This window comes from Anas platyrhynchos, chromosome 1, assembly GCF_047663525.1.
Source record: "Anas platyrhynchos isolate ZD024472 breed Pekin duck chromosome 1, IASCAAS_PekinDuck_T2T, whole genome shotgun sequence".
Lineage (NCBI taxonomy): Eukaryota > Metazoa > Chordata > Aves > Anseriformes > Anatidae > Anas > Anas platyrhynchos.
The window spans coordinates 90,528,101-90,544,810 of NC_092587.1; the positions used below are offsets into that span (position 1 = coordinate 90,528,101).

Sequence of the window (16,710 nt, forward strand, 5' to 3'; positions counted from 1 at the left end):
CCTACCCACTCAAGAAGATTATCACATTGGAGAAAAACAAATAAATAAATATAGATGAGACATTGTCTCCAAGGTTGGGACCTACAGTCCCACTTTCAAGGCTTAAGTGGAGACTAGTCATTCTCCCCCCACCATTGCGAGATGTAACCTGCTTCTGTGTCAGACAGAGTTTTGTCATAGGAAGAGCAGCAGCACCAGCATGTAGGTGTAGCTCTCTGATGCTCCCCTGCCAAATGAGGGTGGGAGAATGAGAGCACAAGCCAAGGAGAGGTGCCTGGCAGGGATATAAGCCATAAAACAAATCAAGCATTATCCGTGTGTTTTTGAACCAAGAAGTTGAATTATTTTTTGGATGGTCTGGCATGTTTATGCGAGAACAAAATGAGTTTCTAGCCAGTGTGGACATTCGGAGGCATTTCTGAATCCCTTTGAAAGCTTCATTAATATCTGCAATTACAGTCAGCTACAGTGCACTTGACCCAGCATGTGAGTGTCAGCAGGCTAAGCAGAATGAATCAAAAAACTTTTTATCACGGAGTCTGCTGCTGCTTTGGTTACAGATGCAGGAGATGAGGAGAAAAATCACCCACCTGCAACAGTCAGCCCAACCCAGGCAGCAGCACTCTGTGTGTTCTTAAAACCCTTCCTGTTTGCTTATAAACGTCTTTAATATTTAAATGTGATTATGGCATTTCTGCCTTATTTAAAGCGTTAAATAAAATGATGGTTTCCAGTGACGAAGACAATTAAGCGTGCGGGATATAATGAGGCTTGATAGAGCCTCGGCTGCCATCCTCCCCATTAGCGTGCGCGGCTGCGCATGTGTGTCGGCTGCCGCAGATTAAAGCAGCAATTAATCCGAGCAGGGTGAACGTGAAACTGTTACTTAAGCATGCTGACAGCTTGGCAGCCTCAGTCCCTGACTTTTTTGTTAAGGTCACAACTCCGGTTGCAGCCAGCTATGTAAGTCCGTTCCCTCAAATCCCATGTTTCTAATCAAATCAAAGAGCTGATACTGGTGAGTTACGTCCTGGTGTCATAAATCCACGTTGCCAGAGATTTATGCACCTTGTGTTAACTGACACAGTGATTCATATCTGCTACGATTAAGAGCTGAATGGCTTTATAGATTTTGATGTGGTTTCCAAGAGCTTAGATGACTAAAACAACAAAATGTCAAGTAGTAACATTCAATACTTTTGCTCAAGAACAAGCCTGGTGCATTTGTGCAAGCTCGCTTGCCAGAGTTTGGCACGATCAGTGCTAACAGCTACTGTAGCTGGTGCCAGATGCACTAGCAGAGCTACAGGCTTGCAGGAGCCATGCCTCTTGCAATGCAGACAGAGACTGAGAGGTCCTTTAAACACCCTTGTGCGAGGTCAGGAGGGAACAGGACGTGGAGTTGCCTGCTTATTTTTTTTTTCTTTTTGGAAAATTATATGTTAAAGATGGTGCTATTGATGATCTACAAAATGTACTGACACTCAGAAAGAATGGAGAAAGGCGGTTTATAAATCACCCAATATCCACTTTAGCCTGCTTTTCAATTTTCATTTCTCAGAAACACAAATTGCAGCTGTTCCTTAAGGTGTCTGATCTATCCTCTCGAGAAGCCAATTTCTTTTTTAATTTCCTCTGATGAGCCTCAGAAGATGCTGGATAAAATATGAGGCAAGCTCCTTTATTTATTTATTTCTGAGGCAGGGCTCTGCCTGAAAGGCATTGTGCTTTGTTTGGTTGCTGCCAAGGGAAGTGCTTGTCTCTGAAAGTATTCTTGATGGAAGTGCTGTCACTAAGAGGTGCAAAAGAAAGCAGGCCCTGGCTCTAGCTTGGCTGGAAAAAAATATCATCAGTAAGATAGGGTGTGTGTGGGGGAAGGTAATCAAAGGAAGTGCATAACTTGAAGTTAACCAAAAAATCTGAGACAGAAAGGAACAGTAAAAATAAATAAATAAAAAATACGCAGAGCTACAAAGATTCCTGCCAGTGTGCTTATCGTGCTGTGCTAACCTACAGTTAGAGAAGTTCTGTGTCTGGTTCCCAGTGCACTCCATGATAATAAAGGTGTGTTATCAAAGTGTTAGTAACTGGGAAGGAATTTTGCAAAATGTTGTCTAAAAAAAGAAAAAAGCCTTTCTGCATAAATAGGATTACATGGAAGTTTTCAGCATGGTGATTTCATTGGTCTTTTTAATATATATATATTTATTTATTATTATCATTTTTTTTTTTTTCTTTCCAGTTTCTATAGGACTTTAAAGCCAGGGTTGTAAACAAAGAAATCATATTTTTGGAACCAACCACTCCACTGCACATCACCAGCCACTGCTGTCATGCATAACCATCCTGTCCCCAGAAACTAGAAATGCAAAATGAGAAGTCTGTTAGATGGCAAAAAAGGGACATTTCCTAATAGCATAACACAAATAGTAAGGGGGGATCAGAGAAGAATCTGACGGTAGTCTGTATTATTTCCTCCTTTTCTGTGCAGAACTTAATGTATGGTGCTTGGTGTTGATATTGTCTTATAGGTTAGGAACAGAACTGAATTTACAGAAAGCATGTGTTTGATTTGTGTGTGTATTTTTAATTATCTATACAAATGCTCCTTATTACATACATGTTTACTGAGCAGGTTATGAGGATGCAGTTCTGTAGATGGGCTACCCAGCAACTGTTTGTGCAGACTTGTTGCTGTCCATGTACATTCCTGCTTTTGGCCTAGTGTTCATCGATGAAGCAACCTGCTGCTGTTTCCTCTCTCTGATGAAGTGTTCAGTGTTTCCTTTAACAAAAAGGGTGTTTAAAATGGCAACTCAGACCCTTCCTGGGTAACCCCTTAAAGCATGTTCATGGACCAAGTTGACTCCCTTCTTCTTGTCAGGGACTGCCTTGTGAGTACAGGGTAATTCTTTTTGCCTGGAAAAGATGCATAAAGGGTTATGTTAATGCAGAAAGATTGGCTTTGTAGTTGTCCAAATACAAAACTGCAGGGCTGTAGCTTTGTTTATTCTGAAAGTCTTGTCCTCTCCTAGCTCTGGGTGGAGGGAGAGCCTGTCACAGCCCAGGGTGCAATTGCTGTCAGTGAGCCTCTGTAATTTGCACTCTGTGAATTGTTGTTACTGGTCTGTGGTGTCATTTTTTCCATATACAGCATGGTTTTGGCAGCCCGACCAAAGCTTTCTGACTCATTTTCAGAGATGAGTGACCAGTCTTGTTGCACTCAGGCTGAAACACAAAATTTGTTGCTTTGACCTAGTTACCGCACTGACCACAGTCGAGCACAGAGCAGGGGGCAAAAGCGAGGACAAAAATATAAAAGGTGAGGGAAAAGAGTGAAGAGTAAAGGGGGATGAGGGAAAAGCCTCAACTACCAGCCCAGCAGAAGTATACTTCTGAACATCTTTGGGGGAAAATTGGTGAGGAAAATGAGCCTGTTGTGATTTTTTTTTTTGTTTTGTTACTACTTCTGGGAAGGCTCCAGAAACTTTATAACGATGGATTCTGTAACACGAGCTATTCCTTCATGTAAGCTCTTGGAGGGAAACATGTTCTACTTGTTTTAGCACAGATATACATTTTACAGGGCAGTATACATTCACAGAGAGTTGTAGATAACCACAGAAAATAAAGTACTGTTTTATCTAGCTGCTGGTGGTACCTAATCATCCACCCTCATTGCTGTTGTGTCTCAACACAATATCTTTTAGAAAGGTTTGCCCTCTGAAGTGCTTGGATTTGGTGTATTCTGCAAATGGAGCCTGGAAAGAAAGGGACAAAAGTGAGATGCTTATTTCCTTGCAATAAGTGGGAATTGTCCATCTTTCCAGAGGAAGTCTGTAGTGTAGCACTTATCCAAAACTGGATTTCCTAGGCTGGCAACTTGACTACAGGACTAGCTACAGCAATACTTATGCCTTTTGGGCTAGCTTGACATAACTCTTCAGTGTTGGCTGTGCCACAAATTCACACAAAGATTCTGAACAAACCTAGCCAGGCCAAATAATTTGATTTTATGGACATGTTACGCAGCCAGCCTTCTAGGGCTTTGGGTTTCCTTTTCTGTTGGTTTTGAGGTGGCAGTAAGTGAAAGTTGTGGAGGTGAGGTTTTGGCTGCAAAATAGATGAAGTTTGACCCTATAAGTCTGTGCTCTATTGAACCGTATGCTTTGGTACATAGTGAAAACAATAAATATATTAAAATACTGCCATGGCAGACTTTAGGCCAGAATGGTCATGAGTTCAGCATGAGTTCAAGCATCTAAAGTTGCAGATAATCAGCCCAGAATATATTTCTGTAGAGTGACTTTCATCCAACATCAGTGCTTCGCTGGCTGTAAAACTGGGGGAGAAAAAAGAGAGAATGTATTTCAGTGGAGAGTCTGGTTTGCCATACTGAGGTGTGGGGATTTCGATGTGTGTGAGAAGCAAATGAGTTTCAGTGCCCCAAAAGTTGGAGACGCTGCTGCAAAAAGTTTAGTAACAAGTACCACAGGAGGCAGGGTACTGCGTCTCCCCGCCTCTCTATTTCCTCGCTTCCCTGCTGGGGCTGCCAATTACATCCAGCTCTGATGGTGGCTTTTTGACACTTCTGCTCACTGGGAAATGGACTTAGACTAGTATTTCATTGCATTTAGGCTTTTAAACAACATCAGAGAGAAATGACTTTCAGCTACTCCGTCTGAACTGGAAGTGAGCCAGCACTCCACACAGAGATGGAGAGATGGTCCTGGTTTGACATGGCCGTTCCCTTGTGTGACAGGCTTTCTGCAAACGTAGTGGGCACCCTTATTTGCCTATATCAAGTGGGACTGTGTGCACTTTGGATTATTTTAGGTACTGTCTGCACATTTCCAGAATTCACAGAAAAAAACACTAGTAGAGGCCAAAAGGGCAATGAGAGGTGGAAAGGATGGGAAATTTTAAAAGCAAAAAGAGTTTGGCATCCAATTCTTCCCGAAAATCAATGGAGTTCAAAACAATGCCCTTTGCACCTTGTAAATTTGACCTTTGGTCTTCACAAAGATAATGCTGCAATTGAGAGTTTGGGCTCAGTGCCTTTTTCAGACATCAGTTGATTCTTTATGTGCATATACATGTGTAACTATATATTTGTATCTGCTACAGAGGTTTATGTTTGTTTTACATTGTCTGAACTTTTTGACTGTGGTCGTTGTGAAGCAAACTGTAACCAGACCCAGGGTGAGATGCTCCTTAGGAGGGGTTGTCTCAAAACGACACATTTAGGGTTTTCCATTCATTTACCTTGCTATTTTCCTTGCACACTTCATTTCCACTTGTCTGATCTCCTGTGAGCATAGAGAACAGGTTGTTCCCTTTCTCTTGGCAGCCTTTATGAACTCGAGGACTGCTGTGACCCTGCCTTCCTCTCTCGCCAAGTCTTTTCTTCCTCTGGGAAAGCAGCCCCAGTTCACTCAGCTGGCAACCTGCCATCAGAGGTGGTGACTTTTAGGCCACCCATGGTGCTCTCCTACACTGTGGCAATCCCCTCTGTATTTCTGGATTGCGCTTATAGACCTTGGCATAACATGTAGCTTTCTCATGCCAGCCAGACACAGTGGACTTGTACTCTGCTTGCGAACGGCATGCGCCCCAGCCTGCACTCTTCTGAGCTGCCTCCCCTAGCTCCTCAGCCAATGTGCTCCTGCCTGCTTGTACTGCTTTGCATGGTTGTCCCTGCTGTACCATTCTCTGATTTGGGCTTCTATCTCTCTCTCTTATTCAAGGAGAAAAAAAATAAATAAATTCTGAGTTCAGAGTTCCATGGCTGATTTTTACTATTTTTTTTTTTTTTTTCAGATGATACATACCTGTGCATGCTCACATCAGTCCTGTAATGTAAAATTTTGCACTGATATGGAGGCTTGCTAGCTGAGTTTCTGCCAAACTAGGAACCTCTTCTGTTGACAGTGAGTTTCCCTTACTGCCTGGCTTTGTTTCATTGACTGAGGATGGTATATTAGTGATTTTTTTTTTTTTTCAAGCTTTCCTTTTTAAATTTACCAGTAGCTAGGATGGAGAAGGTAAACCAAGTGCCAAGAGCACAAGAGGAGTTGAAGGTGTGTGTGAGGAGAAAGGGCTTGGATACAGCTGTCTGTGTGCTGATTAGCAGGGTGTTTGGGACATGGGGAGTGTACCGCTATTTGCTTGGCTTATAAACCAACTTGGTTTACATTTTAATTCCAGGAACTTTTCTCACCCTGTTATATAATTTTTGAGTCATTCATCTGTAGCAAATGAAATAAAATGATGCCTGTCATCAAATGGACTTGGTTCCAGCCTAGGCTAAGTTGGGGATGAGCTGGATTTGTTGAAGCATTGCACTTATTGCCTTGATGTATTTAGGGACTAGGTAATCTTCCAAAAGCTTCGGTCTAGATCTGTGTTAGGAATTTTGCTCTATGCCTGTTAAACAAATCTCTGTGCTCTCTGAAGCTGCATATTTTGTGGTTGGCTTAGGAGGTAGCATATTCTTCATGAGTGTATCTATCCTCAGGCATGGGCCATCCAAACCTCCCCACAGCGCTATGGTTCTGGGCCAGGGCTGGCCATTCACCTTTTACAGGTTGGTAAATAGCGTGAAGATGCTATAGATGCATTATCAGTAGGGCAATTCTTCCAGCTCCCCCATCTCCTGATTGCAGCAACCTCTGAAAACAAGATGTGCACATTCCTAAGGCTCAATTTGGCTCTCACGAGGCTTGGAATAGAATGACAAACAGCATGCTGCTTTCTTTATTGTTTCAGTTCAAGGACTGTCTACAAAGAGTCATAACCCTGTGCTTAGCATTACATAAAAGTTATTCATTTTCTAGCTCTACAGAGAAGTGGTTGAATCGCAGATGATTAGCATTTGCTGTATTTTCTTTTCTAATGCTTTCCTGTCCTTTTGTGGCATACCTTGGTAAGTGGCCTCAGAACACTTTGCTTTCAAGGGGACATCTCCCTCGGAAACCTATTATCAAGGCTATTTCAGAAAAGTTGCTCTTGTTTGGTACATCTGGCAGACTGTCTCTGGAAAGCCAAACACATCACTGTGGCAGCGGCTTGACCTCCACTAGTCAATTTATTCCACCTCCCAGCTATATTCAAAGGACTTTTTAAGGAATCCTCTCCAGAGTAAATACAAAGCTCTGCTCTCTGAGCAGTTTGTTAGGATAAAGAATCCCCCAACACTTTTCCTTTGGAGCTGCTTTAGTTTCTTATAATCAAGCCTGGCTGCTGCTCTTGATATGCAGCAGTGCAAAAGTTCTAGCACCCATGTTTGGCATTCGGGTACTGTTGCTGGTTATCACCAGAGTGGGATAGACTAGACACACCTAATTGTCATTTAAGCTACTAAATTCTTCTTTGTCTTGTTCTTGGCTTGTTTTAGAGACAGGTATGGAAGTGATTTTGTGTTCAGAGTTTTATTTGGAGCTTGAGGCAAAGACTAACTCAAGGCGTTCAGCTTTGCTGAATTTTAGGAATTTTCTGGTATTTTGCAAATGTTAATTGACTAATCATTGCAGCAGCGAATGTCATCTCATATAAAAGAATAGATTATAGAGCCAGAAGGGACTGTTGTGATCATTTTGTCTGACTTACTGCATGACACAGGCCCTAGGACTTTTTATATGAACTGAAACCGTACTTCAAAGAAGACCAAAAATTCAATCTTGATTTAATCACCAGCTACAGAGAATCAACCAGAACACGGTAAATTTTCCAGTAGCTAATTGCTGCCAGTGTTTAACAAATAATTGCACAGCACTTCATTTCTTTCCTGTCCCCTTTCAAATTGGATTCTTGGGTCCTGTTAGGCTTTAGTCTGATGATTGACAAGCACTTTAATAATGTTGCACTCACTATCTTGGTATCTAAAAACTGTGATCAAGCTTCTCATTTACTTTCTCTTTCATAGGCTAAACAGTAGACTCCTAAAGTCACAAACCTAAGGTAGGTTATTTTGTCTCTCATTATGGCTTTTTTTTCCTCAGCTGTTTGTAGGTGTTCATCCAGACCTGGGCTCCTCAATAAAAGACTGAGACAAAGCTACTGGAAATAATCCAACAAAGGGCTAAGAAGATGATTTGGAACCGGAGCACCTCTACTATGAGAAAAGGCTGAGAGATGTGGGGCTGCTCAGCCTGGAGAAGAGGAGGCTCAAGGGGTATCTCATCAATGTGTACAAATACCTGAAGTGCGGGTGCAAAGAGGATGGAGCCAGGCTCTTTTCAGTGGTGCTTAGTGACAGGACAAATTGATTTAGTTCCTCCTTGAAAGGTGAAAAATAAGTGGCTTTTCATTGCTGAACCTCAAAGCTCAGTTGTGGTTGATGGTTATAGTGTCCATGGATTACCCTTAGAAAAAGTAAGGGAAAAAATATTGCTGTCAGATACGCCTATCCATTCTTGTTAGTCAAGTTTTTCAAGATTACTTCAAGAAGAGAAATGTGCTTTTAGAAAAAGAAAAGGCAAGGTTCATCCATCCTTCCCCACCCATGCAGGAGCAGACTTGCTGAAGAACAAACTCCATTTGTAGAAGTACTTTTGAGTTGGGTCAAAACCAAACTCGATGTGGAAAATTTCTTTCAAACTCCATAGGCAGTGATGAGGAATGAGAGAAAAAAAAACAGAAAGAATCTTCCATAGGCTTAGGGTTTGCATTTAACTGAGATTATTTTGCTGTGCCTGTCAGTTTATTGCACTGCAGGTTACTTTTTAGCTAGGTTGGTGGTTTGTGAGTGTCTAGTCAAATGAGTGGTAAACTTTTGCTCTGAATGCAATGCTTTAACACAGTTCCCTGGATTTACACTGATATAAACCTCCTGGAAGTTGTGCTTTCTCTGCAGACCTAACAGAGGTTATGAACAGTACTTCTGAAATCAGCATTTAAATAACATTTCAAAACCACTAGAAACCTCATTATCCTGAATATATAGTTTTAGTAGTCATACAAGCAGTGAAAATGCAGCGAACCAAAAGTGCAACTTGTAACTGGACAAAGCAACACCACTGCGTAAATACTATGTTGATAAACATCCAATTAACCACTAGGTACCCTGACATATCAGTGTGTTTGCTGAAGCTTGGTAAGGTAAGAGCAATTTGGAGGTAAGTGTCCTTCTAATGGTATGGGGATTTGCTTTTGAATATGCCACATGTCATGATAAATACAGCCTTTAACAATACAAGTGAAGTCTCCTTGCAGTTATCCAGGATTATCTAGGAATGTAGAGCAAAATTGGTGACCATCATTAAATGGAATCACATGCTGTATTTTTCCATTTAAATCTGAAAATGCAATTCTCAGTCCCTGTAAGACTGGAGTACATGTACTCATGCCCATACTGTTTTCCCAAATTCCCCCTGACCAAAGATATGCCAATCTTCTGGGAAGAAAAAAAAAAAAAAATTTTTTTAGGCAAGTGTTTTAAATCACTGCTGTCAAACATTGTTTCCTTATGAAGAAAAGCAGTTTTGAGGGGCTGTAGCCAGATCTGGGGCAGGGAAGGGACTCATAACGTCTCTAACCAAAAGCCTTGTTCTTTTCCCAATGTGGGGACGCCCTGAACCATACAATGGAGGTGTGTCTATGCCCTTGCAGAGCCACAGCCTTTTTTTCATCTTCACCATATGATGACATTGTACCAAGACATCTGCAGTCTATGTAACCTGTTTCTGGAAACACAGAGTTTGACTTGGTGGACCCTAATGATGGTGTTTTAAAAAACACCCTCGCAGCTGCCAGGTACAGATTAAGTGTGGTGGCATAAGATGTGACAAGGCCTGGACTTTGCATGGAGGTTGATAAGGTGTGGGCACATCTACCCTTCTCCCCAGAATGTCTTGAGTAGGTACCAAGTGTCTGGCAGGGGTCATACTTTCTGCAGTGTTCTTGGTCACTGGAAGTACTTTAACTCCAGAGACATCATGCCCAGTGAGGTGGGGCTCCTCACCTGGGTGAAACCACACCTGCCCGTGTGTAATCACAAACCCTCTGTTTTAGTGAGGTCTCTCTCATATGCACTCCCTATTTCTATGGTAAGGGTTTTGTCCTTTTTATTTACTTATTTATTTGGTAACTGATGTTTTGTTTTCTGTTCTTTTCTTTTTCAGGGCCAGATGGCAACCCATGACTTATCCCTCCTACTTATCCCAGTGACTCTTTGGCATCAGAGGAAAAAACTTCTGCAAGAAGCCTGTCTCTACAGTCACTAAGCTCCCAGAGACTTGGTAGCAGTTTTCATATCTCCTTTGCTGTAGTTTATTTCTTTACCCTCCCTCCTAGGTGTTTTACTAATTCTTTGTTTTTCCTATCTCCTTTACCAGCACTTTCTGTAGGCTGCATTTTTTTTCCTTCTGTGTAAAGCAGTGTGATTCACGGGATATGGCTTTGTAGCTCCTGCTTAGTGACCTCTCCTGGTTCCTCACCTCGTGTTCTTCACTGGTCAGAGCCATTGGTGTTTAGATGCTCAGCAGAGGTGATTGCACAGCCTTTGACACCTCACATCCCCTGCTGCCTAGATTTGAAAGAGGTAATCATTTCCAGAGACCTGCCAGTGACCCTTTCCTCGAGCTTTTGTCGTTCACCTTTTACTATCTCTTTTTTTTTAAAGAGCTTGAAGTATCTGGATTCTTCTGCTAGGCATGAAAAGGACACATGCACTGAAATCTTAATGACTTCACCATTCTTTCAGAGTACTTTCACCTGAAACAATATTGCATGGTTACCTCTGTGTCAAATCTTTAATGCCTTTTGGAGTGGAATCTCCAGCTTCTAGTCTGGTTCCTTTTCTATTCACTCAAAAACAAGGGGACACTGTGAGATGGAAAGGTTCAATACCTCTCCTTTTTAACTCAGTACATACTCATGCTGCCTGGCAATGATGCCTGCATTGTTACTCCTTCCAGAAGTTGAGCAGAATGTCAAAAGGACCTATGTGCAGGCAAGGAAACTGCTCACAGATTTAGCTGTGAATATTTGAAACAACCAAGAAGTTGAGAAGACCCGAGACAACTTTGGACATCAGGAGAAAACTTTTTTTTCCTTGGGTTTACTATACGGTTTCTTCAACAGAAATGCCTGATGCTCGATGTGATCACTAGACTGCTGTTTGGAGTGGGTCTAGCTATTTCTTGCCATGTATTACAGGTGACATCCAGTGCCATAGAGAGTGAGAAAATATTTCTGCACCTTTTTCACGTTTTATGTGAATTCTTATGAGCCATAAAAAAAAAGAAACTAAGACTAAAGAAACAGATTAGTCTTATTTAGATTATTTAAATGACCCTGTTTTGTCCAGAGAGTTAAAATTGTACATCAAAAATCCTAAAGGCTATGTTAAATCAATTGCAAACACAGAGAAAATTGACTTTTAATGGTATAAAAGCAAAAAGTCCTATAACTCCCCTCCAAAGCCCCTTGATATGTCTTTGATGAATCCATCTGAGAAAAGAGCTGAAAATTGATTTCCAAAAGCATAATGTACTTTTTTTTTTTTTTTTTTTCATTTTTGCTTCAATAAATGATACATTTGAAATATTTCCTTTGGGTTCACAGTAAATAGATGAAGTAATGATTTTGTGTTTATTCTTTCCTTTTTTTTTTTTTTTTTTTTTTTATAATGTCTTGCAGTAAAGCAACTTCTGGATTGCTTCAAATGCACTGGCAACATAAATAGCAACAGTTTTCCAGATGAAGAAATCTATGTGGGATATGTTAAATGGTAAGCTAAACCTGAGTGCTGAGTCTCATGAAAGGTATAAGAAAAGGAAATTCTGCTGCTTTGGTGACAATGTAGATGCTTACATTTTAAGTCCAAGGCTGGTTGTGTTATTTTGAATGGATTTAGCCTCTGTTTTTTCTTCTCCTTTTCAAAGTGATTCACAAATTGTGGTATTCATGCCTTCATTCATTACTTGTAATTGTGCAGGGAATCATTTGTCTAAACTGCAGCTGTTAGATTTGCTATAAATCAAATTCAGTGTCCGTTTTCTTTTTTTTTTTCTTTTTTTTTCTTTTCTTTTCCCCTTCCTGGTCACCTGAGTTTATGTGGTGCTATTCTTCTCCAGTCAGAAAAAAATGAAAAAAATTAAAAAACTGTGACTAAGTTTAAATACAGATAAATGCTAATATTTGGGGTACAAACTCACATAGATCAGAACAGGTCTACGGGCAGCTATAAACATGCAGTAGTCTTTGGTCTGTGAAAGAAAATGGGAGTGAGAGTTTCTACAGACATGGTTTTATGTTAAGGTTCCTCCACCTACATTAAGAGCTTCTTGCAACAAGAAGCTTTTCATTATCTAAAAAAATTTTTATCAAATGTGTATATGTAGAGTTCTACTCAGTGTGTGCTGTAAGATAACTCTGCACTTATTAATTAACCACTTAACTCCTTAACTATGTTCTCTTATAAAAATTGCTTTCCGTATTCTAGTAATCATCTGAAATTTAGGCTGGAGGAAGCCAAATTTTGTTTCTCAGAGCTCAGCAGACCAATGCTGTTGTCCTTCCTGGCAGGGAACTAGTGGATGGGCTGAGAGTCCCATGGGAGCAGTATGCCTGCTCAAGACTTCAAGCCAGCTTTTTATTTTCAGCCTGTCTGTATCCTGGGTTTGACTGGTGCAGTGACTCGAAAGTGGGTTATACAAGCTAGCATAATGTTATGCGCAGTGTTGAGAGGAACACTGCTGTGAAATCTCTCTTTTGTAATATCTTGGCACCACCAGTCCTTGGTGAAAAATTGAATAATTGTGTTCAAGTCTAAGGATGGGCAAGAAGAGCCGGTAATAGCCCGGTTCACATATCACAGAGATGCATGCATCCATCTCTGTAACTGGACTACTTTTTGTCTGCTGTAACATTCCTCACCTTGTGGGAGGGTGTCTGCACCCACTGAAGTCTCTCATGGCAGGCTCAGTGATGCTCATAGTGCTGCTGTGAAATCAGATGCAGTTAAGAGGAAGATGCACGCTATGGATGGGTCCATAGTCTAGTGATTTATGTACCTAAACTCCATCCTTTTTCTGTTACAAACATTTTGCACAGCTTTTAGCAAGTTGTTCAATCTTTCCACCTGCAGGCTGGGTGTGTGAGCATTTGTGGTCTTCACAGGGGTGTTGTGAAGAAGCATCTCATCAAAAACCAAGTGAAGGCTTTGCGATATTGAGAATGTAGAGATGGTAAAGCCTCCAGCCAAGAAGCAGCAGTGGGATGTAAGAGAGAATAAGGACTTTAATTCTGAGTTGTTTTGTACTCATGGGAAAGTTGGTCTGTAAAATGTCAAGAACAGCTTTTGCTTCTCATGCCCCGGGGTTCATGCTGTTCTCAAATTCAGATAATGTGTGTTGATGGAAAGGGAGAAATGACACTTTTTGTTTAGAGGAAAGGCATGTAATAGTTTCCTCCTTTTGGATTCACAAGTATTTATTTAGATACTGTGCACCACGTTGTGCTTGCACATAGAAGACCCTTCAACACCTCATTGGTACAATGGACTAATGGTCTCAGTTTATGCCAGGCTTTTGTAGCTAGTGGTGCAATGAGCACTGAAATCACCAACCAAGTGGTCATTTCTGAGCCACGCAGGAGGCTTTGCAGTCAGGTCCTGCACAACCTCCCAGTCACAGAGTACAAGAACCCAGGCACGATGTGTGTCCGGTTCATTTGACAGCTATCCCAAAAGGAGGAGCAAACCATGTACATCTGTATGGAGCAGCAACAAATTTTGGTGCAAAAGCAGGGCAGAAATTCATATCCACACATCTGAAGACATGGAAAGATGTTCTAATTGCTTTGTCTCATGTTACACAGCATCTGGTTTGTTTTAAGCATGTGGCATGTACACGAAGATGCTGGAGAATAGAGTGGGTACTTTTACACTGAGCTGTTTCCCAGGGGGCTGGAGACCTCACTGGTGTGCTCACACAGGGGTGCAGAGCTTGGTGTCACCTCATCCTGAGCTGGAGGTGCAAGTGGAGCTGTGTGAGCAGGGTGGGAAGCGTAGCCCACAGCTGGGAGTCACACAACATGGGGTGGTGCTGGGACAGGCGCCCAGTGATGTGTTGTCACAGGAGCTGGGTGATCTGATAATTTGCATGCAACAGAGCACAGACTGAAACAGGGAATTTAAAAAAACAAACAACATGCAATCCTTTCCTTATACAAAGCTTGACTCAGGGTAGATGTGGTGTAGGCCCTCTAGCCAGCTTCAATTAACGGTTCCTGGACAGTCCCTCACTTCCAAATCATGTAGTGTTATAATAACTGTCTGCTAGCTCACAGAAAGAATATAAAACTACTGCTGTCTTTGAAGTTCACAGCCAGGGAATCATGGTTCCTAAAGACTATTAATTATCTCAGCAGCCAAACTCTGCTAGGCAAAACTCCAGTCTAAATGGCAGGCAGCAAGGCTGGTGTTATATTGCAGCTCTTCCTCAGAATAATGTCTGCAAACCAGGAACAGAAATGGTGTGCACACTCTAATCTCATTGAAACAGCCTGCAGAGCTACATGTATAAATCAGGGGTTAAGCAGAAATGTGTTTTTCTGAAGAAAGTGAAGGCACTTTCAGTGTTTAATTAACAGAATGCTAATTGGGTAAATGAGGGAGAATTAAAAGGGAAGCACAAATTGTCTGTAAGAGATTGGCGGTGAAGCTCTTATAGCTGAATATTTGACCTGTGAATAGAAATCATAAGTCAAGAACAAACTCTTAATTTGAGAGTTGTGGTATTGAGCTAAAGATGTTCAGAAAATCTAGATTCTGGAGAGTGAAAATACTTGTAAAAAAGTGCTGTGTTAGCCAAGAATATGTGCATGCTGTATACAGATGGACTTCCTTGCAGTGGTTGCAGTTTTACCTCACAATCCTGTGAGCATTTTTTTTTTCATCATTTGTCCTCCCACGTGGCTCTGATACATCAGAGCTGGGAGCAGGGAGGGAGGGAAAGGAGGTCAAAGAATAAGGTTTTGCTCATGGGCACTCATATTATAAGATGCTCAGGAAGGGCTTTATTCATAAGAAATGGGACCACATGATTCACCGTAGTTACAAGGAGTGTAATTTAAAAGCGCGCAGCCCTAGGGCACAGCAGGCAGAGGTGTGATAAGTCTGAACATCCAGCCTGCAGAGAAGGAAAAAGCAGAACCTCTGAGCCTGGGCTCACTTTTGGCACTCTGCTTGTCAGATGATGCTCCTTGGTGGTTTAAGCCCACTTTTGGGGCAGCAGTGAGAGCATTTTGACGCCTTGTCGCGGTGCTGGGCTCTGAGCACTGCATGCTCAGCGCACCTGCTTTGAGCAAGGCTCATTTGGTAGTGGTGGTAGCGCCGTGCTGGGGGAGAGGCTTTGCAGCCAGAGAAATCTGTCCTGTGGTTGTGTACTGCTCAGTGGCCATAAAACCCAGAAGACCACATCTCTTTTTGTGACGGTGCAGATACAAATGGCTTGAGGCGGTCCAAGCAGGGAAAAAAAAAAAAAGCCAGTGTTACCAGAGGTCTTCCAAAGCACTTGCAAAGTTAAATAAGCAGTAAATGATTCCATTCATGTGCAAAACTCATTTAGGTTGTAGCTGGAAACAAGGCTCTGTGAAGCACTCCAGTCAGTCTCCTCTTTTACGTGTACGTTATTTTAAGAACTGGAAAGGGGGCAATCTGATAAACACTGAATACAGGTCCTCTTGGTTCTTTAGAAGCAGAAAACAAACCATACATCACAGCTATGCTTCATCCTAAGATACTGACAGCAGGCCTGAGGTGTGTTTATAGCAGTGCTCTGTGTTTAATATAGACATATATATATGAAAATATATGACTTTAAAAATATATTCTTCAAAATATATCTCTCAGCCTATAATTTAGTTTTGGACCATGTATGTTTTATTTTTGTATTCTAGACATTTCTCTGAGTGCTCTGATTCAGTGGGTCTCCAGCATCAGAAAACTGATCAGAAACTTCAGGACTGAGCTAATGCCTCCAAAATTAGTGGGCCTTATTTTGAGGGTGGCCCTGGTCACAATGTGTGCCCTGTGAAGACCAGCAGGCTGAGGAGCACTGGGCTGTAGCCCATGTTTACTTATCTGAGTTTCATTGCTTCAGCCAGCCCCATGACAAAAACAGGTATTGTTTTGTGTAATAATACATTGCTTCTTTTCCTACTACCAGTGACAGTAATTTCTTTTGTTCCCGTGTCAGTCATGACTCTTGGACTAAAAGTGAGCATGTTCCTCAGGTTACAACGAGTGGTCAGAACTGATTAATTGCATTGGCACCTGGTTCATTTGATGAGTCTCAGGGACTTGGATTCATGTATTGTTTTTTTTTTTTCTGAGGCTGAAATTGGTGTTTAGCATATTATTGACCAAATTTTCTCTGATGTGACTTGGGACAAATTAATGTCACCATTTCATTTAGGACCTTCAAGGGCATGAATAAATAACAAGTTTTGCATGAGAAAACTAAATAGGGTGTGAAACTTCGTTGTGCTTGTGAGCAAGTAATTGTATGTTAGGTTTGGATATGATTGATTGCGGCACGTGTTATGTATCTGTGCTTATCTTGAAAATCTTCACGGAGATTTTATTCTATTGAAAAAAAAATTAGTAAGGGATTTTATTTTGAGGTGAATTAAGGTTATGAGTTGGTTGAGTTGGCATATTACTGTTTTCACTCTGGAGATGACTATGATCTTCTTCAGTTGCGG

The 16,710-nt window shown here is 41.4% G+C and overlaps 1 long non-coding RNA gene across 1 annotated transcript; it reads left to right on the forward strand.

Annotated features, from left to right (window-relative positions):
* The first annotated feature begins 8,009 nt into the window (after positions 1–8,009).
* On the forward strand, positions 8,010–16,111 carry LOC119714743 (uncharacterized). The gene is made up of 3 exons (XR_011806662.1): positions 8,010–10,238; positions 11,641–11,731; positions 15,904–16,111. It is a non-coding gene; the product is annotated as an uncharacterized lncRNA (long non-coding RNA).
* The last annotated feature ends 599 nt before the right edge of the window (positions 16,112–16,710 follow it).